Source organism: Argiope bruennichi, chromosome 7 (genome assembly GCF_947563725.1).
Source record: "Argiope bruennichi chromosome 7, qqArgBrue1.1, whole genome shotgun sequence".
NCBI classification, from domain to species: Eukaryota; Metazoa; Arthropoda; class Arachnida; order Araneae; family Araneidae; genus Argiope; species Argiope bruennichi.
The window spans coordinates 11,213,031-11,234,178 of NC_079157.1; the positions used below are offsets into that span (position 1 = coordinate 11,213,031).

At 43.3% G+C, this 21,148-nt stretch overlaps 34 non-coding genes across 34 annotated transcripts; all 34 read right to left on the reverse strand.

The window, feature by feature from the left end:
- Positions 1-20: 20 nt before the first annotated feature.
- On the reverse strand, positions 21-92 carry Trnad-guc (transfer RNA aspartic acid (anticodon GUC)). The gene has a single exon. It is a non-coding gene; the product is annotated as a tRNA-Asp (tRNA).
- A 380-nt stretch (positions 93-472) lies between these two features.
- On the reverse strand, positions 473-545 carry Trnaf-gaa (transfer RNA phenylalanine (anticodon GAA)). Its single transcript has one exon. It is a non-coding gene; the product is annotated as a tRNA-Phe (tRNA).
- Positions 546-1,530: 985 nt separating this feature from the next.
- Positions 1,531-1,602, reverse strand: Trnad-guc (transfer RNA aspartic acid (anticodon GUC)). The gene has a single exon. It is a non-coding gene; the product is annotated as a tRNA-Asp (tRNA).
- A 1,044-nt stretch (positions 1,603-2,646) lies between these two features.
- Positions 2,647-2,718, reverse strand: Trnad-guc (transfer RNA aspartic acid (anticodon GUC)). The gene has a single exon. It is a non-coding gene; the product is annotated as a tRNA-Asp (tRNA).
- A 692-nt stretch (positions 2,719-3,410) lies between these two features.
- Trnad-guc (transfer RNA aspartic acid (anticodon GUC)) lies at positions 3,411-3,482 on the reverse strand. The gene has a single exon. It is a non-coding gene; the product is annotated as a tRNA-Asp (tRNA).
- A 10-nt stretch (positions 3,483-3,492) lies between these two features.
- Trnaf-gaa (transfer RNA phenylalanine (anticodon GAA)) lies at positions 3,493-3,565 on the reverse strand. The gene has a single exon. It is a non-coding gene; the product is annotated as a tRNA-Phe (tRNA).
- A 221-nt stretch (positions 3,566-3,786) lies between these two features.
- On the reverse strand, positions 3,787-3,858 carry Trnad-guc (transfer RNA aspartic acid (anticodon GUC)). The gene has a single exon. It is a non-coding gene; the product is annotated as a tRNA-Asp (tRNA).
- A 680-nt stretch (positions 3,859-4,538) lies between these two features.
- Trnad-guc (transfer RNA aspartic acid (anticodon GUC)) lies at positions 4,539-4,610 on the reverse strand. The gene has a single exon. It is a non-coding gene; the product is annotated as a tRNA-Asp (tRNA).
- A 10-nt stretch (positions 4,611-4,620) lies between these two features.
- On the reverse strand, positions 4,621-4,693 carry Trnaf-gaa (transfer RNA phenylalanine (anticodon GAA)). Its single transcript has one exon. It is a non-coding gene; the product is annotated as a tRNA-Phe (tRNA).
- Positions 4,694-4,996: 303 nt separating this feature from the next.
- Positions 4,997-5,069, reverse strand: Trnaf-gaa (transfer RNA phenylalanine (anticodon GAA)). Its single transcript has one exon. It is a non-coding gene; the product is annotated as a tRNA-Phe (tRNA).
- A 221-nt stretch (positions 5,070-5,290) lies between these two features.
- Positions 5,291-5,362, reverse strand: Trnad-guc (transfer RNA aspartic acid (anticodon GUC)). The gene has a single exon. It is a non-coding gene; the product is annotated as a tRNA-Asp (tRNA).
- A 1,055-nt stretch (positions 5,363-6,417) lies between these two features.
- Trnad-guc (transfer RNA aspartic acid (anticodon GUC)) lies at positions 6,418-6,489 on the reverse strand. Its single transcript has one exon. It is a non-coding gene; the product is annotated as a tRNA-Asp (tRNA).
- Positions 6,490-7,169: 680 nt separating this feature from the next.
- Trnad-guc (transfer RNA aspartic acid (anticodon GUC)) lies at positions 7,170-7,241 on the reverse strand. The gene has a single exon. It is a non-coding gene; the product is annotated as a tRNA-Asp (tRNA).
- A 304-nt stretch (positions 7,242-7,545) lies between these two features.
- Trnad-guc (transfer RNA aspartic acid (anticodon GUC)) lies at positions 7,546-7,617 on the reverse strand. The gene has a single exon. It is a non-coding gene; the product is annotated as a tRNA-Asp (tRNA).
- A 10-nt stretch (positions 7,618-7,627) lies between these two features.
- Positions 7,628-7,700, reverse strand: Trnaf-gaa (transfer RNA phenylalanine (anticodon GAA)). Its single transcript has one exon. It is a non-coding gene; the product is annotated as a tRNA-Phe (tRNA).
- A 221-nt stretch (positions 7,701-7,921) lies between these two features.
- On the reverse strand, positions 7,922-7,993 carry Trnad-guc (transfer RNA aspartic acid (anticodon GUC)). Its single transcript has one exon. It is a non-coding gene; the product is annotated as a tRNA-Asp (tRNA).
- Positions 7,994-8,379: 386 nt separating this feature from the next.
- On the reverse strand, positions 8,380-8,452 carry Trnaf-aaa (transfer RNA phenylalanine (anticodon AAA)). Its single transcript has one exon. It is a non-coding gene; the product is annotated as a tRNA-Phe (tRNA).
- Positions 8,453-9,037: 585 nt separating this feature from the next.
- Positions 9,038-9,109, reverse strand: Trnad-guc (transfer RNA aspartic acid (anticodon GUC)). The gene has a single exon. It is a non-coding gene; the product is annotated as a tRNA-Asp (tRNA).
- A 1,808-nt stretch (positions 9,110-10,917) lies between these two features.
- Positions 10,918-10,989, reverse strand: Trnad-guc (transfer RNA aspartic acid (anticodon GUC)). The gene has a single exon. It is a non-coding gene; the product is annotated as a tRNA-Asp (tRNA).
- A 1,808-nt stretch (positions 10,990-12,797) lies between these two features.
- Positions 12,798-12,869, reverse strand: Trnad-guc (transfer RNA aspartic acid (anticodon GUC)). The gene has a single exon. It is a non-coding gene; the product is annotated as a tRNA-Asp (tRNA).
- Positions 12,870-13,631: 762 nt separating this feature from the next.
- Positions 13,632-13,704, reverse strand: Trnaf-gaa (transfer RNA phenylalanine (anticodon GAA)). The gene has a single exon. It is a non-coding gene; the product is annotated as a tRNA-Phe (tRNA).
- A 679-nt stretch (positions 13,705-14,383) lies between these two features.
- Trnaf-gaa (transfer RNA phenylalanine (anticodon GAA)) lies at positions 14,384-14,456 on the reverse strand. Its single transcript has one exon. It is a non-coding gene; the product is annotated as a tRNA-Phe (tRNA).
- Positions 14,457-15,053: 597 nt separating this feature from the next.
- Trnad-guc (transfer RNA aspartic acid (anticodon GUC)) lies at positions 15,054-15,125 on the reverse strand. The gene has a single exon. It is a non-coding gene; the product is annotated as a tRNA-Asp (tRNA).
- Positions 15,126-16,181: 1,056 nt separating this feature from the next.
- Trnad-auc (transfer RNA aspartic acid (anticodon AUC)) lies at positions 16,182-16,253 on the reverse strand. The gene has a single exon. It is a non-coding gene; the product is annotated as a tRNA-Asp (tRNA).
- Positions 16,254-16,263: 10 nt separating this feature from the next.
- Positions 16,264-16,336, reverse strand: Trnaf-gaa (transfer RNA phenylalanine (anticodon GAA)). Its single transcript has one exon. It is a non-coding gene; the product is annotated as a tRNA-Phe (tRNA).
- A 585-nt stretch (positions 16,337-16,921) lies between these two features.
- On the reverse strand, positions 16,922-16,993 carry Trnad-guc (transfer RNA aspartic acid (anticodon GUC)). The gene has a single exon. It is a non-coding gene; the product is annotated as a tRNA-Asp (tRNA).
- Positions 16,994-17,756: 763 nt separating this feature from the next.
- Trnaf-gaa (transfer RNA phenylalanine (anticodon GAA)) lies at positions 17,757-17,829 on the reverse strand. The gene has a single exon. It is a non-coding gene; the product is annotated as a tRNA-Phe (tRNA).
- A 221-nt stretch (positions 17,830-18,050) lies between these two features.
- On the reverse strand, positions 18,051-18,122 carry Trnad-guc (transfer RNA aspartic acid (anticodon GUC)). Its single transcript has one exon. It is a non-coding gene; the product is annotated as a tRNA-Asp (tRNA).
- Positions 18,123-18,496: 374 nt separating this feature from the next.
- On the reverse strand, positions 18,497-18,569 carry Trnaf-gaa (transfer RNA phenylalanine (anticodon GAA)). Its single transcript has one exon. It is a non-coding gene; the product is annotated as a tRNA-Phe (tRNA).
- Positions 18,570-19,166: 597 nt separating this feature from the next.
- Trnad-auc (transfer RNA aspartic acid (anticodon AUC)) lies at positions 19,167-19,238 on the reverse strand. The gene has a single exon. It is a non-coding gene; the product is annotated as a tRNA-Asp (tRNA).
- Positions 19,239-19,248: 10 nt separating this feature from the next.
- Trnaf-gaa (transfer RNA phenylalanine (anticodon GAA)) lies at positions 19,249-19,321 on the reverse strand. Its single transcript has one exon. It is a non-coding gene; the product is annotated as a tRNA-Phe (tRNA).
- Positions 19,322-19,906: 585 nt separating this feature from the next.
- Positions 19,907-19,978, reverse strand: Trnad-guc (transfer RNA aspartic acid (anticodon GUC)). The gene has a single exon. It is a non-coding gene; the product is annotated as a tRNA-Asp (tRNA).
- A 681-nt stretch (positions 19,979-20,659) lies between these two features.
- On the reverse strand, positions 20,660-20,731 carry Trnad-guc (transfer RNA aspartic acid (anticodon GUC)). The gene has a single exon. It is a non-coding gene; the product is annotated as a tRNA-Asp (tRNA).
- A 304-nt stretch (positions 20,732-21,035) lies between these two features.
- Trnad-guc (transfer RNA aspartic acid (anticodon GUC)) lies at positions 21,036-21,107 on the reverse strand. The gene has a single exon. It is a non-coding gene; the product is annotated as a tRNA-Asp (tRNA).
- Positions 21,108-21,148: the final 41 nt, after the last annotated feature.

Consider the following 21,148-nt stretch of genomic DNA (forward strand, 5'->3'; position numbering starts at 1 on the left):
GATTATTGATATATCGCTAACTCCCCGGCGGGGAATCGAACCCCGGTCTCCCGCGTGACAGGCGGGGATACTGACCACTATACTACCGAGGACAGTAACGCTTGCCAACACCCGGGATCGAACCAGGGACCTCTAGATCTTCAGTCTAACGCTCTCCCATCTGAGCTATTTCGGCACGCCTAGGAGGAATCGGAAAGCAGCTTTACCAGAATGAAATTGGAAAGAATCAGCAAGATGTTATTTGTTCATAAAAGGACGAGAGAAGATACATCTAATAAAGAATTGTGTTACTCAGCGAATGTGGTTTGTCAAGATTTCTAAAGTCAATCGAAAGCGCACATGTGGAATTATTAGTGTTATCCAATAAAAATATTAAAGAAATATCGCAAATTCCCCGTTGGGGAATCGAACCCCGGTCTCCCGCGTGACAGGCGGGGATACTGACCACTATACTACCGAGGACAGCTACGCTTGCCGAAACCCGGGATCGAACCAGGGACCTTTAGATCTTCAGTCTAACGCTCTCCCAACTGAGCTATTTCGGCACGCCTAGGAGAAATCGGAAAGCAGCTTTACCAGAATGAAATTGGAAAGAATCAGCAAGATGTTATTTGTTCATAAAAGGACCAGAGAAGATACATCTAAGGAAGAATTGTGTTACTCAGCGAATGTGGTTTGTCAAGATTTCTAAAGTCAATCGAAAGCGCACATGTAGAATTATTAGTGTTATCCAATAAAAATAAAAAGATTATTGATATATCACAAACTCCCCGGCGGGGAATCGAACTCCGGTCTCCCGCGTTACAGGCGGGGATACTGACCACTATACTACCGAGGACAGTTACGCTTGCCGAAACCCGGTATCGAACCAGGGACCTTTAGATCTTCAGTCTAACGCTCGCCCAACTGAACTATTTCGGCACGCCTAGGAGAAATCGGAAAGCAGCTTTACCAGAATGAAATTGGAAAGAATCAGCAAGATGTTATTCGTTCATAAAAGGACGAGAGAAGATACATCTAATAAAGAATTGTGTTACTCAGCGAATGTGGTTTGTCAAGATTTCTAAAGTCAATCGAAAGCGCACATGTAGAATTATTAGTGTTATCCAATAAAAATTAAAATAAAAATAAAAAGATTAATGTTATATCGCAAACTCCCCGTCGGGGAATCGAACCCCGGTCTCCCGCGTGACAGGCGGGGATATTGACCACTATACTACCGAGGACAGTTACGCTTGCCGAAACCCGGGATCTAACCAGGGACCTTTAGATCTTCAGTCTAACGCTCTCCCAACTGAGCTATTTCGGCACGCCTAGGAGAAATCGGAAAGCAGCTTTACCAGAATGAAACTGGAAAGAATCAGCAAGATGTTATTTGTTCATAAAATTACGAGAGAATATACATCTAAGGAAGAATTGTGTTACTCAGCGAATGTGGTTTGTCGAGATTTCTAAAGTCAATCGAAAGCGCACATGTAGAATTATTAGTGTTATCTAATAAAAATAGAAAGATTAATGTTATATCGCAAGCTCCCCGGCGGGGAATCGAACCCCGGTCTCCCGCGTGACAGGCGGGGATACTGACCACTATACTACCGAGGACAGTAACGCTTGCCGAAACCCGGGATCGAAATAGGGACCGTTAGATCTTCAGTCTAACGCTCTCCCAACTGAGCTATTTCGGCACGCCTAGGAGAAATCGGAAAGCAGCTTTATGAGAATGAAACTGGAAAGAATCAGCAAGATGTTATTTGTTCATAAAAGGACGAGAGAAGATACATCTAAGGAAGAATTGTGTTACTCAGCGAATGTGATTTGTCAAGATTTCTAAAGTAAATCGAAAGAGCACATTTAGAATTATTAGTGTTATCCAATAAAAATATTAAAGAAATATCGCAAACTCCCCGGCGGGGAATCGAACCCTGGTCTCCCGCGTGACAGGCGGGGATACTGACCACTATACTACCGAGGACAGTTAAGCTTGCCGAAACGCGGGATCGAACCAGGGACCTTTAGATCTTCAGTCTAACGCTCTCCCAACTGAGCTATTTCGGCACGCCTAGGAGAAATCGGAAAGCAGCTTTACCAGAATGAAATTGGAAAGAATCAGCAAGATGTTATTTGTTCATAAAAGGACCAGAGAAGATACATCTAATAAAGAATCGTGTTACTCAGCGAATGTGGTTTGTCAAGATTTCTAAAGTCAATCGAAAGCGCACATGTAGAATTATTACTGTTATCCAATAAAAATAAAAAGATTATTGATATATCACAAACTCCCCGGCGGGGAATCGAACCCCGGTCTCCCGCGTGACAGGCGGGGATACGGACCACTATACTACCGAGGACAGTTACGCTTGCCGAAACCCGGTATCGAACCAGGGACCTTTAGATCTTCAGTCTAACGCTCGCCCAACTGAACTATTTCGGCACGCCTAGGAGAAATCGGAAAGCAGCTTTACCAGAATGAAATTGGAAAAAATCAGCAAGATTTTATTTGTTCATAAAAGGACGAGAGAAGATACATCTAAGGAAGAATTGTGTTACTCAGCGAATGTGGTTTGTCAAGATTTCTAAAGTCAATCGAAAGCGCACATGTAGAATTATTAGTGTTATCCAATAAAAATATTAAAGAAATATCGCAAACTCCCCGGCGGGGAATCGAACCCCGGTCTCCCGCGTGACAGGCGGGGATACTGACCACTATACTACCGAGGACAGTTAAGCTTGCCGAAACCCGGTATCGAACCAGGGACCTTTACATCTTCAGTCTAACGCTCTCCCAACTGAGCTATTTCGGCACGCCTAGGAGAAATCGGAAAGCAGCTTTACCAGAATGAAATTGGAAAGAATCAGCAAGATGTTATTTGTTCATAAAAGGACGAGAGAAGATACATCTAATAAAGAATTGTGTTACTCAGCGAATGTGGTTTGTCAAGATTTCTAAAGTCAATCGAAAGCGCACATGTAGAATTATTAGTGTTATCCAATAAAAATTAAAATAAAAATAAAAAGATTAATGTTATATCGCAAACTCCCCGTCGGGGAATCGAACCCCGGTCTCCCGCGTGACAGGCGGGGATATTGACCACTATACTACCGAGGACAGTTACGCTTGCCGAAACCCGGGATCTAACCAGGGACCTTTAGATCTTCAGTCTAACGCTCTCCCAACTGAGCTATTTCGGCACGCCTAGGAGAAATCGGAAAGCAGCTTTACCAGAATGAAACTGGAAAGAATCAGCAAGATGTTATTTGTTCATAAAATTACGAGAGAATATACATCTAAGGAAGAATTGTGTTACTCAGCGAATGTGGTTTGTCGAGATTTCTAAAGTCAATCGAAAGCGCACATGTAGAATTATTAGTGTTATCTAATAAAAATAGAAAGATTAATGTTATATCGCAAGCTCCCCGGCGGGGAATCGAACCCCGGTCTCCCGCGTGACAGGCGGGGATACTGACCACTATACTACCGAGGACAGTTACGCTTGCCGAAACCCGGGATCGAACCAGGGACCTTCAGATCTTCAGTCTAACGCTCTCCCAACTGAGCTATTTCGGCACGCCTAGGGGAAATCGGAAAGAAGCTTTATCAGAATGAAACTGGAAAGAATCAGCAAGATGTTATTTGTTCATAAAAGGACGAGAGAAGATACATCTAAGGAAGAATTGTGTTACTCAGCGAATGTGGTTTGTCAAGATTTCAAAAGTCAATCGAAAGCGCGCATGTAGAATTATTAGTGTTATCCAATAAAAATAAAATGATAAATGTTATATCGCAAACTCCCCGGCGGGGAATCGAACCCCGGTCTCCCGCGTGACAGGCGGGGATACTGACCACTATACTACCGAGGACAGTTACGCTTGCCGAAACCCGGGATCGAACCAGGGACCTTTAGATCTTCAGTCTAACGCTCTCCCAACTGAGCTAATTCGGCACGCCTAGGGGAAATAGGAAAGAAGCTTTATCAGAATGAAACTGGAAAGAATCAGCAAGATGTTATTTGTTCATAAAAGGACGAGAGAAGATACATCTAAGGAAGAATTGTGTTACTCAGCGAATGTGGTTTGTCAAGATTTCTAAAGTCAATCGAAAGCGCACATGTAGAATTATTAGTGTTATCCAATAAAAATAAAAAGATTAATGTTATATCGCAAACGCCCCGGAGGGGAATCGAACCCCGGTCTCCCGCGTGACAGGCGGGGATACTGACCACTATACTACCGAGGACAGTTACGCTTGCCGAAACCCGGGATCGAACCAGGGACCTTTAGATCTTCAGTCTAACGCTCTCCCAACTGAGCTAATTCGGCACGCCTAGGGGAAATAGGAAAGAAGCTTTACCAGAATGAAACTGGAAAGAATCAGCAAGATGTTATTTGTTCATAAAAGGACGAGAGAAGATACATCTAAGGAAGAATTGTGTTACTCAGCGAATGTGGTTTGTCAAGATTTCAAAAGTCAATCGAAAGCGCGCATGTAGAATTATTAGTGTTATCCAATAAAAATAAAATGATAAATGTTATATCGCAAACTCCCCGGCGGGGAATCGAACCCCGGTCTCCCGCGTGACAGGCGGGGATACTGACCACTATACTACCGAGGACAGTTACGCTTGCCGAAACCCGGGATCGAACCAGGGACCTTCAGATCTTCAGTCTAACGCTCTCCCAACTGAGCTATTTCGGCACGCCTAGGGGAAATAGGAAAGAAGCTTTATCAGAATGAAACTGGAAAGAATCAGCAAGATGTTATTTGTTCATAAAAGGACGAGAGAAGATACATCTAAGGAAGAATTGTGTTACTCAGCGAATGTGGTTTGTCAAGATTTCTAAAGTCAATCGAAAGCGCACATGTAGAATTATTAGTGTTATCGAATAAAAATAAAAAGATTAAAGAAATATAGCAAAATCCCCGGCGGGGAATCGAACCCCGGTCTCCCGCGTGACAGGCGGGGATACTGACCACTATACTACCGAGGACAGTTACGCTTGCCGAAACCCGGGATCGAACCAGGGACCTTCAGATCTTCAGTCTAACGCTCTCCCAACTGAGCTATTTCGGCACGCCTAGGGGAAATCGGAAAGAAGATTTATCAGAATGAAACTGGAAAGAATCAGCAAGATGTTATTTGTTCATAAAAGGACGAGAGAAGATACATCTAAGGAAGAATTGTGTTACTCAGCGAATGTGGTTTGTCAAGATTTCAAAAGTCAATCGAAAGCGCGCATGTAGAATTATTAGTGTTATCCAATAAAAATAAAATGATAAATGTTATATCGCAAACTCCCCGGCGGGGAATCGAACCCCGGTCTCCCGCGTGACAGGCGGGGATACTGACCACTATACTACCGAGGACAGTTACGCTTGCCGAAACCCGGGATCGAACCACGGACCTTTAGATCTTCAGTCTAACGCTCTCCCAACTGAGCTAATTCGGCACGCCTAGGGGAAATAGGAAAGAAGCTTTATCAGAATGAAACTGGAAAGAATCAGCAAGATGTTATTTGTTCATAAAAGGACGAGAGAAGATACATCTAAGGAAGAATTGTGTTACTCAGCGAATGTGGTTTGTCAAGATTTCTAAAGTCAATCGAAAGCGCACATGTAGAATTATTAGTGTTATCCAATAAAAATAAAAAGATTAATGTTATATCGCAAACGCCCCGGAGGGGAATCGAACACCGGTCTACCGCGTGACAGGCGGGGATACCGAACACTATACTACCGAGGACAGTTACGCTTGCCGACACCCGGGATCGAACCAAGGACCTTTAGATCTTCAGTCTAACGCGCTCCCAACTGAGCTATTTCGGCACGCCGAGGAGAAATCGGAAAGCAGCTTTATGAGAATGAAACTGGAAAGAATCAGCAAGATGTTATTTGTTCATAAAAGGACGAGAGAAGATACATCTAAGGAAGAATTGTGTTACTCAGCGAATGTGGTTTGTCAAGATTTGTAAAGTCAATCGAAAGCGCACATGTAGAATTATTAGTGTTATGCAATAAAAATAAAAAGATTAAAGAAATATAGCTAACTCCCCGGCGGGGAATCGAACCCCGGTCTCCCGTGTGACAGGCGGGGATACTGACAACTATACTACCGAGGACAGTTACGCTTGCCGAAACCCGGGATCGAACCAGGGACCTTTAGCTTTCAATCTAACGGTCTCCCAACTGAGCTATTTCGGCACGCCTTGGCGAAATCGGAAAGCAGCTTTACCAGAATGAAATTGGAAAGAATCAGCAAGATGTTATTTGTTCATAAAAGGACGAGAGAAGATACATCTAAGGAAGAATTGTGTTACTCAGCGAATGTGGTTTGTCAAGATTTCTAAAGTCAATCGAAAGCGCACATGTAGAATTATTAGTGTTATCCAATAAAAATAAAAAGATTAAAGAAATATAGCTAACTCCCCGGCGGGGAATCGAACCCCGGTCTCCCGCGTGACAGGCGGGGATACTGACCACTATACTACCGAGGACAGTTACGCTTGCCGAAACCCGGGATCGAATCAGGGACCTTTAGATCTTCAGTCATACGCTCTCCCAACTGAGCTATTTCGGCACGCCTAGGAGAAATCGGAAAGCAGCTTTATCAGAATGAAACTGGAAAGAATCAGCAAGATGTTATTTGTTCATAAAAGGACGAGAGAAGATACATCTAAGGAAGAATTGTGTTACTCAGCGAATGTGGTTTGTCAAGATTTCTAAAGTCAATCGAAAGAGCACATGTAGAATTATTAGTGTTATCCAATAAAAATAAAAAGATTAAAGAAATATAGCAAACTCCCCGGCGGGGAATCGAACCCCGGTCTCCCGCGTGACAGGCGGGGATACTGACCACTATACTATCGAGGACAGTTACGCTTGCCGACACCCGGGATCGAACCAGGGACCTTTAGATCTTCAGTCAAACGGTCTCCCAACTGAGCTATTTCGGCACGCCTAGGAGAAATCGGAAAGCAGCTTTATCAGAATGAAACTGGAAAGAATCAGCAAGGTGTTATTTGTTCATAAAAGGACGAGAGAAGATACATCTAAGGAAGAATTGTGTTACTCAGCGAATGTGGTTTGTCAAGATTTCTAAAGTCAATCGAAAGCGCACATGTAGAATTATTAGTGTTATCCAATAAAAATAAAAAGATTAAAGAAATATAGCTAACTCCCCGGCGGGGAATCGAACCCCGGTCTCCCGCGTGACAGGCGGGGATACTGACCACTATACTACCGAGGACAGTTACGCTTGCCGAAACCCGGGATCGAATCAGGGACCTTTAGATCTTCAGTCAAACGCTCTCCCAACTGAGCTATTTCGGCACGCCTAGGAGAAATCGGAAAGCAGCTTTATCAGAATGAAACTGGAAAGAATCAGCAAGATGTTATTTGTTCATAAAAGGACGAGAGAAGATACATCTAAGGAAGAATTGTGTTACTCAGCGAATGTGGTTTGTCAAGATTTCTAAAGTCAATCGAAAGAGCACATGTAGAATTATTAGTGTTATCCAATAAAAATAAAAAGATTAAAGAAATATAGCAAACTCCCCGGCGGGGAATCGAACCCCGGTCTCCCGCGTGACAGGCGGGGATACTGACCACTATACTACCGAGGACAGTTACGCTTGCCGAAACCCGGGATCGAACCAGGGACCTTTAGATCTTCAGTCTAACGCTCTCCCAACTGAGCTATTTCGGCACGCCTTGGCGAAATCGGAAAGCAGCTTTACCAGAATGAAATTGGAAAGAATCAGCAAGATGTTATTTGTTCATAAAAGGACGAGAGAAGATACATCTAAGGAAGAATTGTGTTACTCAGCGAATGTGGTTTGTCAAGATTTCTAAAGTCAATCGAAAGCGCACATGTAGAATTATTAGTGTTATCCAATAAAAATAAAAAGATTAAAGAAATATAGCTAACTCCCCGGCGGGGAATCGAACCCCGGTCTCCCGCGTGACAGGCGGGGATACTGACCACTATACTACCGAGGACAGTTACGCTTGCCGAAACCCGGGATCGAATCAGGGACCTTTAGATCTTCAGTCATACGCTCTCCCAACTGAGCTATTTCGGCACGCCTAGGAGAAATCGGAAAGCAGCTTTATCAGAATGAAACTGGAAAGAATCAGCAAGATGTTATTTGTTCATGAAAGGACGAGAGAAGATACATCTAAGGAAGAATTGTGTTACTCAGCGAATGTGGTTTGTCAAGATTTCTAAAGTCAATCGAAAGAGCACATGTAGAATTATTAGTGTTATCCAATAAAAATAAAAAGATTAAAGAAATATAGCAAACTCCCCGGCGGGGAATCGATCCCCGGTCTCCCGCGTGACAGGCGGGGATACTGACCACTATACTACCGAGGACAGTTACGCTTGCCGACACCCGGGATCGAACCAGGGACCTTTAGATCTTTAGTCTAACGCTCTCCCAACTGAGCTATTTCGGCACGTCTAGGGGAAATCGGAAAGAAGCTTTATCAGAATGAAACTGGAAAGAATCAGCAAGATGTAATTTCTTCATAAAAGGACGAGAGAAGATACATCTAAGGAAGAATTGTGTTACTCAGCGAATGTGGTTTGTCAAGATTTCTAAAGTCAATCGAAAGAGCACATGTAGAATTATTAGTGTTATCCAATAAAAATAAAAAGATTAATGTTATATCGCAAACGCCCCGGAGGGGAATCGAACACCGGTCTCCCGCGTGACAGGCGGGGATACTGACCACTATACTACCGAGGACAGTTACGATTGCCGAAACCCGGGACCTTTAGATCTTCAGTCTAACGCTCTCCCAACTGAGCTATTTCGGCACGCCTAGGAGAAATCGGCAAGCAGCTTTACCAGAATGAAACTGGAAAGAATCAGCAAGATGTTATTTGTTCATAAAAGGACGAGAGAAGATACATCTAAGGAAGAATTGTGTTACTCAGCGAATGTGGTTTGTCAAGATTTCTAAAGTCAATCGAAAGCGCACATGTAGAATTATTAGTGTTATCCAATAAAAATAAAAAGATTAAAGAAATATAGCTAACTCCCCGGCGGGGAATCGAACCCCGGTCTCCCGCGTGACAGGCGGGGATACTGACCACTATACTACCGAGGACAGTTACGCTTGCCGACACCCGGGATCGAACCAAGGACCTTTAGATCTTCAGTCTAACGCTCTCCCAACTGAGCTATTTCGGCACGCCTAGGAGAAATCGGAAAGCAGCTTTATGAGAATGAAACTGGAAAGAATCAGCAAGATGTTATTGTGTTCATAAAAGGACGAGAGAAGATACATCTAAGGAAGAATTGTGTTACTCAGCGAATGTGGTTTGTCAAGATTTGTAAAGTCAATCGAAAGCGCACATGTAGAATTATTAGTGTTATCCAATAAAAATAAAAAGATTAAAGAAATATAGCTAACTCCCCGGCGGGGAATCGAACCCCGGTCTCCCGTGTGACAGGCGGGGATACTGACCACTATACTACCGAGGACAGTTACGCTTGCCGAAACCCGGGATCGAACCAGGGACCTTTAGATCTTCAGTCTAACGCTCCCCCAACTGAGCTATTTCGGCACGCCTAGGGGAAATCGGAAAGCAGCTTTACCAGAATGAAATTGGAAAGAATCAGCAAGATGTTATTTGTTCATAAAAGGACGAGAGAAGATACATCTAAGGAAGAATTGTGTTACTCAGCGAATGTGGTTTGTCAAGATTTCTAAAGTCAATCGAAAGCGCACATGTAGAATTATTAGTGTTATCCAATAAAAATAAAAAGATTAAAGAAATATAGCTAACTCCCCGGCGGAGATCGAACCCCGGTCTCCCGCGTGACAGGCGGGGATACTGACCACTATACTACCGAGGACAGTTACGCTTGCCGAAACCCGGGATCGAATCAGGGACCTTTAGATCTTCAGTCAAACGCTCTCCCAACTGAGCTATTTCGGCACGCCTAGGAGAAATCGGAAAGTAATTTTATCAGAATGAAACTGGAAAGAATCAGCAAGATGTTATTTGTTCATAAAAGGACGAGAGAAGATACATCTAAGGAAGAATTGTGTTACTCAGCGAATGTGGTTTGTCAAGATTTCTAAAGTCAATCGAAAGAGCACATGTAGAATTATTAGTGTTATCCAATAAAACTAAAAAGATTAATGTTATATCGCAAACTCCCCGGCGGGGAATCGAACCCCGATATCCCGCGGGACAGGCGGGGATACTGACCACTATACTACCGAGGACAGTTACGATTGCCGAAACACGGGACCGAACCAGGGACCTTTAGATCTTCAGTCTAACGCTCTCCCAACTGATTTATTTCGGCACGCCTAGGAGAAATCGGAAAGCAGCTTTACCAGAATGAAATTGGAAAGAATCAGCAAGATGTTATTTGTTCATAAAAGGACGAGAGAAGATACATCTAATAAAGAATTGTGTTACTCAGCGAATAAGGTTTGTCAAGATTTATAAAGTCAATCGAAAGCGCACATGTAGAATTATTAGTGTTATCCAATAAAAATAAAAAGATTAAAGAAATATAGCAAACTCCCCGGCGGGGAATCGAACCCCGGTCTCCCGCGTGACTGGCGGGGATACTGACCACTATACTACCGAGGACAGTTACGCTTGCCGAAACCCGGGATGGAACCAGGGACCTTTAGATCTTCAGTCTAACGCTATCCCAACTGAACTATTTCGGCACGCCTAGGAGAAATCGGAAAGCAGCTTTACCAGAATGAAATTGGAAAGAATCAGCAAGATGTTATTTGTTCATAAAAGGACGAGAGAAGATACATCTAAGGAAGAATTGTGTTACTCAGCGAATGTGGTTTGTCAAGATTTCTAAAGTCAATCGAAAGCGCACATGTAGAATTATTAGTGTTATCCAATAAAAATAAAAAGATTAAAGAAATATAGCTAACTCCCCGGCGGGGAATCGAACCCCGGTCTCCCGCGTGACAGGCGGGGATACTGACCACTATACTACCGAGGACAGTTACGCTTGCCGAAACCCGGGATCGAATCAGGGACCTTTAGATCTTCAGTCAAACGCTCTCCCAACTGAGCTATTTCGGCACGCCTAGGAGAAATCGGAAAGTAATTTTATCAGAATGAAACTGGAAAGAATCAGCAAGATGTTATTTGTTCATAAAAGGATGAGAGAAGATACATCTAAGGAAGAATTGTGTTACTCAGCGAATGTGGTTTGTCAAGATTTCTAAAGTCAATCGAAAGAGCACATGTAGAATTATTAGTGTTATCCAATAAAACTAAAAAGATTAATGTTATATCGCAAACTCCCCGGCGGGGAATCGAACCCCGATATCCCGCGGGACAGGCGGGGATACTGACCACTATACTACCGAGGACAGTTACGATTGCCGAAACACGGGACCGAACCAGGGACCTTTAGATCTTCAGTCTAACGCTCTCCCAACTGATTTATTTCGGCACGCCTAGGAGAAATCGGAAAGCAGCTTTACCAGAATGAAATTGGAAAGAATCAGCAAGATGTTATTTGTTCATAAAAGGACGAGAGAAGATACATCTAATAAAGAATTGTGTTACTCAGCGAATAAGGTTTGTCAAGATTTATAAAGTCAATCGAAAGCGCACATGTAGAATTATTAGTGTTATCCAATAAAAATAAAAAGATTAAAGAAATATAGCAAACTCCCCGGCGGGGAATCGAACCCCGGTCTCCCGCGTGACTGGCGGGGATACTGACCACTATACCACCGAGGACAGTTACGCTTGCCGAAACCCGGGATGGAACCAGGGACCTTTAGATCTTCAGTCTAACGCTATCCCAACTGAACTATTTCGGCACGTCTAGGGGAAATCGGAAAGAAGCTTTATCAGAATGAAACTGGAAAGAATCAGCAAGATGTAATTTCTTCATAAAAGGACGAGAGAAGATACATCTAAGGAAGAATTGTGTTACTCAGCGAATGTGGTTTGTCAAGATTTCTAAAGTCAATCGAAAGAGCACATGTAGAATTATTAGTGTTATCCAATAAAACTAAAAAGATTAATGTTATATCGCAAACTCCCCGGCGGGGAATCGAACCCCGATATCCCGCGGGACAGGCGGGGATACTGACCACTATACTACCGAGGACAGTTACGATTGCCGAAACACGGGACCGAACCAGGGACCTTTAGATCTTCAGTCTAACGCTCTCCCAACTGATTTATTTCGGCACGCCTAGGAGAAATCGGAAAGCAGCTTTACCAGAATGAAATTGGAAAGAATCAGCAAGATGTTATTTGTTCATAAAAGGACGAGAGAAGATACATCTAATAAAGAATTGTGTTACTCAGCGAATAAGGTTTGTCAAGATTTATAAAGTCAATCGAAAGCGCACATGTAGAATTATTAGTGTTATCCAATAAAAATAAAAAGATTAAAGAAATATAGCAAACTCCCCGGCGGGGAATCGAACCCCGGTCTCCCGCGTGACTGGCGGGGATACTGACCACTATACTACCGAGGACAGTTACGCTTGCCGAAACCCGGGATGGAACCAGGGACCTTTAGATCTTCAGTCTAACGCTATCCCAACTGAACTATTTCGGCACGCCTAGGAGAAATCGGAAAGCAGCTTTACCAGAATGAAATTGGAAAGAATAAGCAAGATGTTATTTGTTCATAAAAGGACGAGAGAAGATACATCTAAGGAAGAATTGTGTTACTCAGCGAATGTGGTTTGTCAAGATTTCTAAAGTCAATCGAAAGCGCACATGTAGAATTATTAGTGTTATCCAATAAAAATAAAAAGATTAAAGAAATATAGCTAACTCCCCGGCGGGGAATCGAACCCCGGTCTCCCGCGTGACAGGCGGGGATACTGACCACTATACTACCGAGGACAGTTACGCTTGCCGAAACCCGGGATCGAATCAGGGACCTTTAGATCTTCAGTCAAACGCTCTCCCAACTGAGCTATTTCGGCACGCCTAGGAGAAATCGGAAAGTAATTTTATCAGAATGAAACTGGAAAGAATCAGCAAGATGTTATTTGTTCATAAAAGGATGAGAGAAGATACATCTAAGGAAGAATTGTGTTACTCAGCGAATGTGGTTTGTCAAGATTTCTAAAGTCAATCGAAAGAGCACATGTAGAATTATTAGTGTTATCCAATAAAACTAAAAAGATTAATGTTATATCGCAAACTCCCCGGCGGGGAATCGAACCCCGATATCCCGCGGGACAGGCGGGGATACTGACCACTATACTACCGAGGACAGTTACGATTGCCGAAACACGGGACCGAACCAGGGACCTTTAGATCTTCAGTCTAACGCTCTCCCAACTGATTTATTTCGGCACGCCTAGGAGAAATCGGAAAGCAGCTTTACCAGAATGAAATTGGAAAGAATCAGCAAGATGTTATTTGTTCATAAAAGGACGAGAGAAGATACATCTAATAAAGAATTGTGTTACTCAGCGAATAAGGTTTGTCAAGATTTATAAAGTCAATCGAAAGCGCACATGTAGAATTATTAGTGTTATCCAATAAAAATAAAAAGATTGAAGAAATATAGCAAACTCCCTGGCGGGGAATCGAACCCCGGTCTCCCGCGTGTCAGGTGGGGATACTGACCACTATACTACCGAGGACAGTTACGCTTGCCGAAACCCGGGATCGAACCAGGGACCTTTAGATCTTCAGTCTAACGCTCTCCCAACTGAGCTATTTCGGCACGCCTAGGAGAAATCGGAAAGCAGCTTTACCAGAATGAAATTGGAAAGAATAAGCAAGATGTTATTTGTTCATAAAAGGACGAGAGAAGATACATCTAAGGAAGAATTGTGTTACTCAGCGAATGTGGTTTGTCAAGATTTCTAAAGTCAATCGAAAGCGCACATGTAGAATTATTAGTGTTATCCAATAAAAATAAAAAGATTAAAGAAATATAGCTAACTCCCCGGCGGGGAATCGAAACCCGGTCTCCCGCGTGACAGGCGGGAATACTGACCACTATACTACCGAGGACAGTTACGCTTGCCGAAACCCGGGATCGAATCAGGGACCTTTAGATCTTCAGTCAAACGCTCTCCCAACTGAGCTATTTCGGCACGCCTAGGAGAAATCGGAAAGCAGCTTTATCAGAATGAAACTGGAAAGAATCAGCAAGGTGTTATTTGTTCATAAAAGGACGAGAGAAGATACATCTAAGGAAGAATTGTGTTACACAGCGAATGTGGTTTGTCAAGATTTCTAAAGTCAATCGAAAGCGCGCATGTAGAATTATTAGCGTTATCCAATAAAAATAAAAAGATTAAAGAAATATAGCTAACTCCCCGGCGGGGAATCGAACCCCGGTCTCCCGCGTGACAGCTGGGGATACTGACCACTATACTACCGAGGACAGTTACGCTTGCCAAAACCCGGGATCGAACCAGGGACCTTTAGATCTTCAGTCTAACGCTCTCCCAACTGAGCTATTTCGGCACGCCTAGGAGAAATCGGAAAGCAGCTTTACCAGAATGAAACTGGAAAGAATCAGCAAGATGTTATTTGTTCATAAAAGGACGAGAGAAGATACATCTAAGGAAGAATTGTGTTACTCAGCGAATGTGGTTTGTCAAGATTTCTAAAGTCAATCGAAAGCGCACATGTAGAATTATTAGTGTTATCCAATAAAAATAAAAAGATTAAAGAAATATAGCAAACTCCCCGGCGGGGAATCGAACCCCGGTCTCCCGCGTGACTGGCGGGGATACTGACCACTATACTACCGAGGACAGTTACGCTTGCCGAAACCCGGGATCGAACCAGGGACCTTTAGATCTTCAGTCTAACGCTATCCCAACTGAGCTATTTCGGCACGCCTAGGAGAAATCGGAAAGCAGCTTTACCAGAATGAAATTGGAAAGAATAAGCAAGATGTTATTTGTTCATAAAAGGACGAGAGAAGATACATCTAAGGAAGAATTGTGTTACTCAGCGAATGTGGTTTGTCAAGATTTCTAAAGTCAATCGAAAGCGCACATGTAGAATTATTAGTGTTATCCAATAAAAATAAAAAGATTAAAGAAATATAGCTAACTCCCCGGCGGGGAATCGAACCCCGGTCTCCCGCGTGACAGGCGGGGATACTGACCACTATACTACCGAGGACAGTTACGCTTGCCGAAACCCGGGATCGAATCAGGGACCTTTAGATCTTCAGTCAAACGCTCTCCCAACTGAGCTATTTCGGCACGCCTAGGAGAAATCGGAAAGCAGCTTTATCAGAATGAAACTGGAAAGAATCAGCAAGGTGTTATTTGTTCATAAAAGGACGAGAGAAGATACATCTAAGGAAGAATTGTGTTACACAGCGAATGTGGTTTGTCAAGATTTCTAAAGTCAATCGAAAGCGCGCATGTAGAATTATTAGCGTTATCCAATAAAAATAAAAAGATTAAAGAAATATAGCCAACTCCCTGGCGGGGAATCGAACCCCGGTCTCCCGCGTGACAGGTGGGGATACTGACCACTATACTACCGAGGACAGTTACGCTTGCCGAAATCCGGGATCGAACCAGGGACCTTTAGATCTTCAGCCTAACGCTCGCCCAACTGAGCTATTTCGGCACGCCTAGGAGAGATCGGAAAGCAGCTTTACCAGAATGAAATTGGAAAGAATCAGCAAGATGTTATTTGTTCATAAAAGGACGAGAGAAGATACATCTAAGGAAGAATTGTGTTACTCAGCGAATGTGGTTTGTCAAGATTTCTAAAGTCAATCGAAAGCGCACATGTAGAATTATTAGTGTTATCCAATAAAAATAAAATGATTAATGTTATATCGCAAACTCCCCGGCGGGGAATCGAATCCCGGTCTCCCGCGTGACAGGCGGGGATACTGACCACTATACTACCGAGGACAGTTACGCTTGCCGAAACCCGGGATCGAACCAGGGACCTTTATATCTTCAGTCTAACGCTCGCCCAACTGAGCTATTTCGGCACGCCTAGGAGAGATCGGAAAGCAGCTTTACCAGAATGAAATTGGAAAGAATCAGCAAGATGTTATTTGTTCATAAAAGGACGAGAGAAGATACATCTAAGGAAGAATTGTGTTACTCAGCGAATGTGGTTTGTCAAGATTTCTAAAGTCAATCGAAAGCGCACATGTAGAATTATTAGTGTTATCGAATAAAAATAAAAAGATTAAAGAAATATAGCAAACTCCCCGGCGGGGAATCGAACCCCGGTCCCCCGCGTGATAGGCGGGGATACTGACCACTATACTACCGAGGACAGTTACGCTTGTCGAAACCCGGGATCGAACCAGGGACCTTTAGATCTTCAGTCTAACGCTCTCCCAACTGAGCTATTTCGGCACGTCTAGGGGAAATCGGAAAGAAGCTTTATCAGAATGAAACTGGAAAGAATCAGCAAGATGTAATTTCTTCATAAAAGGACGAGAGAAGATACATCTAAGGAAGAATTGTGTTACTCAGCGAATGTGGTTTGTCAAGATTTCTAAAGTCAATCGAAAGAGCACATGTAGAATTATTAGTGTTATCCAATAAAAATAAAAAGATTAATGTTATATCGCAAACGCCCCGGAGGGGAATCGAACACCGGTCTCCCGCGTGACAGGCGGGGATACTGACCACTATACTACCGAGGACAGTTACGCTTGCCGAAACCCGGGACCTTTAGATCTTCAGTCTAACGCTCTCCCAACTGAGCTATTTCGGCACGCCTAGGAGAAATCGGCAAGCAGCTTTACCAGAATGAAACTGGAAAGAATAAGCAAGATGTTATTTGTTCATAAAAGGACGAGAGAAGATACATCTAAGGAAGAATTGTGTTACTCAGCGAATGTGGTTTGTCAAGATTTCTAAAGTCAATCGAAAGCGCACATGTAGAATTATTAGTGTTATCCAATAAAAATAAAAAGATTAAAGAAATATAGCTAACTCCCCGGCGGGGAATCGAACCCCGGTCTCCCGCGTGACAGGCGGGGATACTGACCACTATACTACCGAGGACAGTTACGCTTGCCGACACCCGGGATCGAACCAAGGACCTTTAGATCTTCAGTCTAACGCTCTCCCAACTGAGCTATTTCGGCACGCCTAGGAGAAATCGGAAAGCAGCTTTATGAGAATGAAACTGGAAAGAATCAGCAAGATGTTATTTGTTCATAAAAGGACGAGAGAAGATACATCTAAGGAAGAATTGTGTTACTCAGCGAATGTGGTTTGTCAAGATTTCTAAAGTCAATCGAAAGCGCACATGTAGAATTATTAGTGTTATCCAATAAAAATAAAAAGATTAAAGAAATATAGCTAACTCCCCGGCGGGGAATCGAACCCCGGTCTCCCACGTGACAGGCGGGGATACTGACCACTATACTACCGAGGACAGTTACGCTTGCCGACACCCGGGATCGAACCAAGGACCTTTAGATCTTCAGTCTAACGCTCTCCCAACTGAGCTATTTCGGCACGCCTAGGAGAAATCGGAAAGCAGCTTTATGAGAATGAAACTGGAAAGAATCAGCAAGATGTTATTGTGTTCATAAAAGGACGAGAGAAGATACATCTAAGGAAGAATTGTGTTACTCAGCGAATGTGGTTTGTCAAGATTTGTAAAGTCAATCGAAAGCGCACATGTAGAATTATTAGTGTTATCCAATAAAAATAAAAAGATTAAAGAAATATAGCTAACTCCCCGGCGGGGAATCGAACCCCGGTCTCCCGTGTGACAGGCGGGGATACTGACCACTATACTACCGAGGACAGTTACGCTTGCCGAAACCCGGGATCGAACCAGGGACCTTTAGATCTTCAGTCTAACGCTCTCCCAACTGAGCTATTTCGGCACGCCTAGGGGAAATCGGAAAGCAGCTTTACCAGAATGAAATTGGAAAGAATCAGCAAGATGTTATTTGTTCATAAAAGGACGAGAGAAGATACATCTAAGGAAGAATTGTGTTACTCAGCGAATGTGCTTTGTCAAGATTTCTAAAGTCAATCGAAAGCGCACATGTAGAATTATTAGTGTTATCCAATAAAAATAAAAAGATTAAAGAAATATAGCTAACTCCCCGGCGGGGAATCGAACCCCGGTCTCCCGCGTGACAGGCGGGGATACTGACCACTATACTACCGAGGACAGTTACGCTTGCCGAAACCCGGGACCTTTAGATCTTCAGTCTAACGCTCTCCCAACTGAGCTATTTCGGCACGCCTAGGAGAGATCGGAAAGCAGCTTTACCAGAATGAAATTGGAAAGAATCAGCAAGATGTTATTTGTTCATAAAAGGACGAGAGAAGATACATCTAAGGAAGAATTGTGTGACTCAGCGAATGTGGTTTGTAAAGATTTCTAAAGTCAATCGAAAGCGCACATGTAGAATTATTAGTGTTATCCAATAAAAATAAAAAGATTAAAGAAATATAGCAAACTCCCCGGCGGGGAATCGAACCCCGGTCTCCCGCGTGATAGGCGGGGATACTGACCACTATAATACCGATGACAGTTACGCTTGCCGAAACCCGGGATCGAACCAGGGACCTTTAGATCTTCAGTCTAACGCTCTCCCAACTGAGCTATTTCGGCACGCCTAGGAGAAATCGGAAAGCAGCTTTACCAGAATGAAACTGGAAAGAATCAGCAAGATGTTATTTGTTCATAAAAGGACGAGAGAAAATACATCTAATAAAGAATTGTGTTACTCAGCGAATGTGGTTTGTCAAGATTTCTAAAGTCAATCGAAAGCGCACATGTAGAATTATTAGTGTTATCCAATAAAAATAAAAAGATTAAAGAAATATAGCTAACTCCCCGGCGGGGAATCGAATCCCGGTCTCCCGCGTGACAGGCGGGGATACTGACCACTATACTACCGAGGACAGTTACGCTTGCCGAAACCCGGGATCGAACCAGGGACCTTTATATCTTCAGTCTAACGCTCGCCCAACTGAGCTATTTCGGCACGCCTAGGAGAGATCGGAAAGCAGCTTTACCAGAATGAAATTGGAAAGAATCAGCAAGATGTTATTTGTTCATAAAAGGACGAGAGAAGATACATCTAAGGAAGAATTGTGTTACTCAGCGAATGTGGTTTGTCAAGATTTCTAAAGTCAATCGAAAGCGCACATGTAGAATTATTAGTGTTATCGAATAAAAATAAAAAGATTAAAGAAATATAGCAAACTCCCCGGCGGGGAATCGAACCCCGGTCCCCCGCGTGATAGGCGGGGATACTGACCACTATACTACCGAGGACAGTTACGCTTGTCGAAACCCGGGATCGAACCAGGGACCTTTAGATCTTCAGTCTAACGCTCTCCCAACTGAGCTATTTCGGCACGTCTAGGGGAAATCGGAAAGAAGCTTTATCAGAATGAAACTGGAAAGAATCAGCAAGATGTAATTTCTTCATAAAAGGACGAGAGAAGATACATCTAAGGAAGAATTGTGTTACTCAGCGAATGTGGTTTGTCAAGATTTCTAAAGTCAATCGAAAGAGCACATGTAGAATTATTAGTGTTATCCAATAAAAATAAAAAGATTAATGTTATATCGCAAACGCCCCGGAGGGGAATCGAACACCGGTCTCCCGCGTGACAGGCGGGGATACTGACCACTATACTACCGAGGACAGTTACGCTTGCCGAAACCCGGGACCTTTAGATCTTCAGTCTAACGCTCTCCCAACTGAGCTATTTCGGCACGCCTAGGAGAAATCGGCAAGCAGCTTTACCAGAATGAAACTGGAAAGAATAAGCAAGATGTTATTTGTTCATAAAAGGACGAGAGAAGATACATCTAAGGAAGAATTGTGTTACTCAGCGAATGTGGTTTGTTAAGATTTCTAAAGTCAATCGAAAGCGCACATGTAGAATTATTAGTGTTATCCAATAAAAATAAAAAGATTAAAGAAATATAGCTAACTCCCCGGCGGGGAATCGAACCCCGGTCTCCCGCGTGACAGGCGGGGATACTGACCACTATACTACCGAGGACAGTTACGCTTGCCGACACCCGGGATCGAACCAAGGACCTTTAGATCTTCAGTCTAACGCTCTCCCAACTGAGCTATTTCGGCACGCCTAGGAGAAATCGGAAAGCAGCTTTATGAGAATGAAACTGGAAAGAATCAGCAAGATGTTATTTGTTCATAAAAGGACGAGAGAAGATACATCTAAGGAAGAATTGTGTTACTCAGCGAATGTGGTTTGTCAAGATTTCTAAAGTCAATCGAAAGCGCACATGTAGAATTATTAGTGTTATCCAATAAAAATAAAAAGATTAAAGAAATATAGCTAACTCCCCGGCGGGGAATCGAACCCCGGTCTCCCACGTGACAGGCGGGGATACTGACCACTATACTACCGAGGACAGTTACGCTTGCCGACACCCGGGATCGAACCAAGGACCTTTAGATCTTCAGTCTAACGCTCTCCCAACTGAGCTATTTCGGCACGCCTAGGAGAAATCGGAAAGCAGCTTTATGAGAATGAAACTGGAAAGAATCAGCAAGATGTTATTGTGTTCATAAAAGGACGAGAGAAGATACATCTAAGGAAGAATTGTGTTACTCAGCGAATGTGGTTTGTCAAGATTTGTAAAGTCAATCGAAAGCGCACATGTAGAATTATTAGTGTTATCCAATAAAAATAAAAAGATTAAAGAAATATAGCAAACTCCCCGGCGGGGAATCGAACCCCGGTCTCCCGCGTGACAGGCGGGGATACTGACCACTATACTACCGAGGACAGTTACGCTTGCCGACACCCGGGATCGAACCAAGGACCTTTAGATCTTCAGTCTAACGCTCTCCCAACTGAGCTATTTCGGCACGCCTAGGAGAAATCGGAAAGCAGCTTTATGAGAATGAAACTGGAAAGAATCAGCAAGATGTTATTTGTTCATAAAAGGACGAGAGAAGATACATCTAAGGAAGAATTGTGTTACTCAGCGAATGTGGTTTGTCAAGATTTCTAAAGTCAATCGAAAGCGCACATGTAGAATTATTAGTGTTATCCAATAAAAATAAAAAGATTAAAGAAATATAGCTACCTCCCCGGCGGGGAATCGAACCCCGGTCTCCCGCGTGACAGGCGGGGATACTGACCACTATACTACCGAGGACAGTTACGCTTGCCGACACCCGGGATCGAACCAAGGACCTT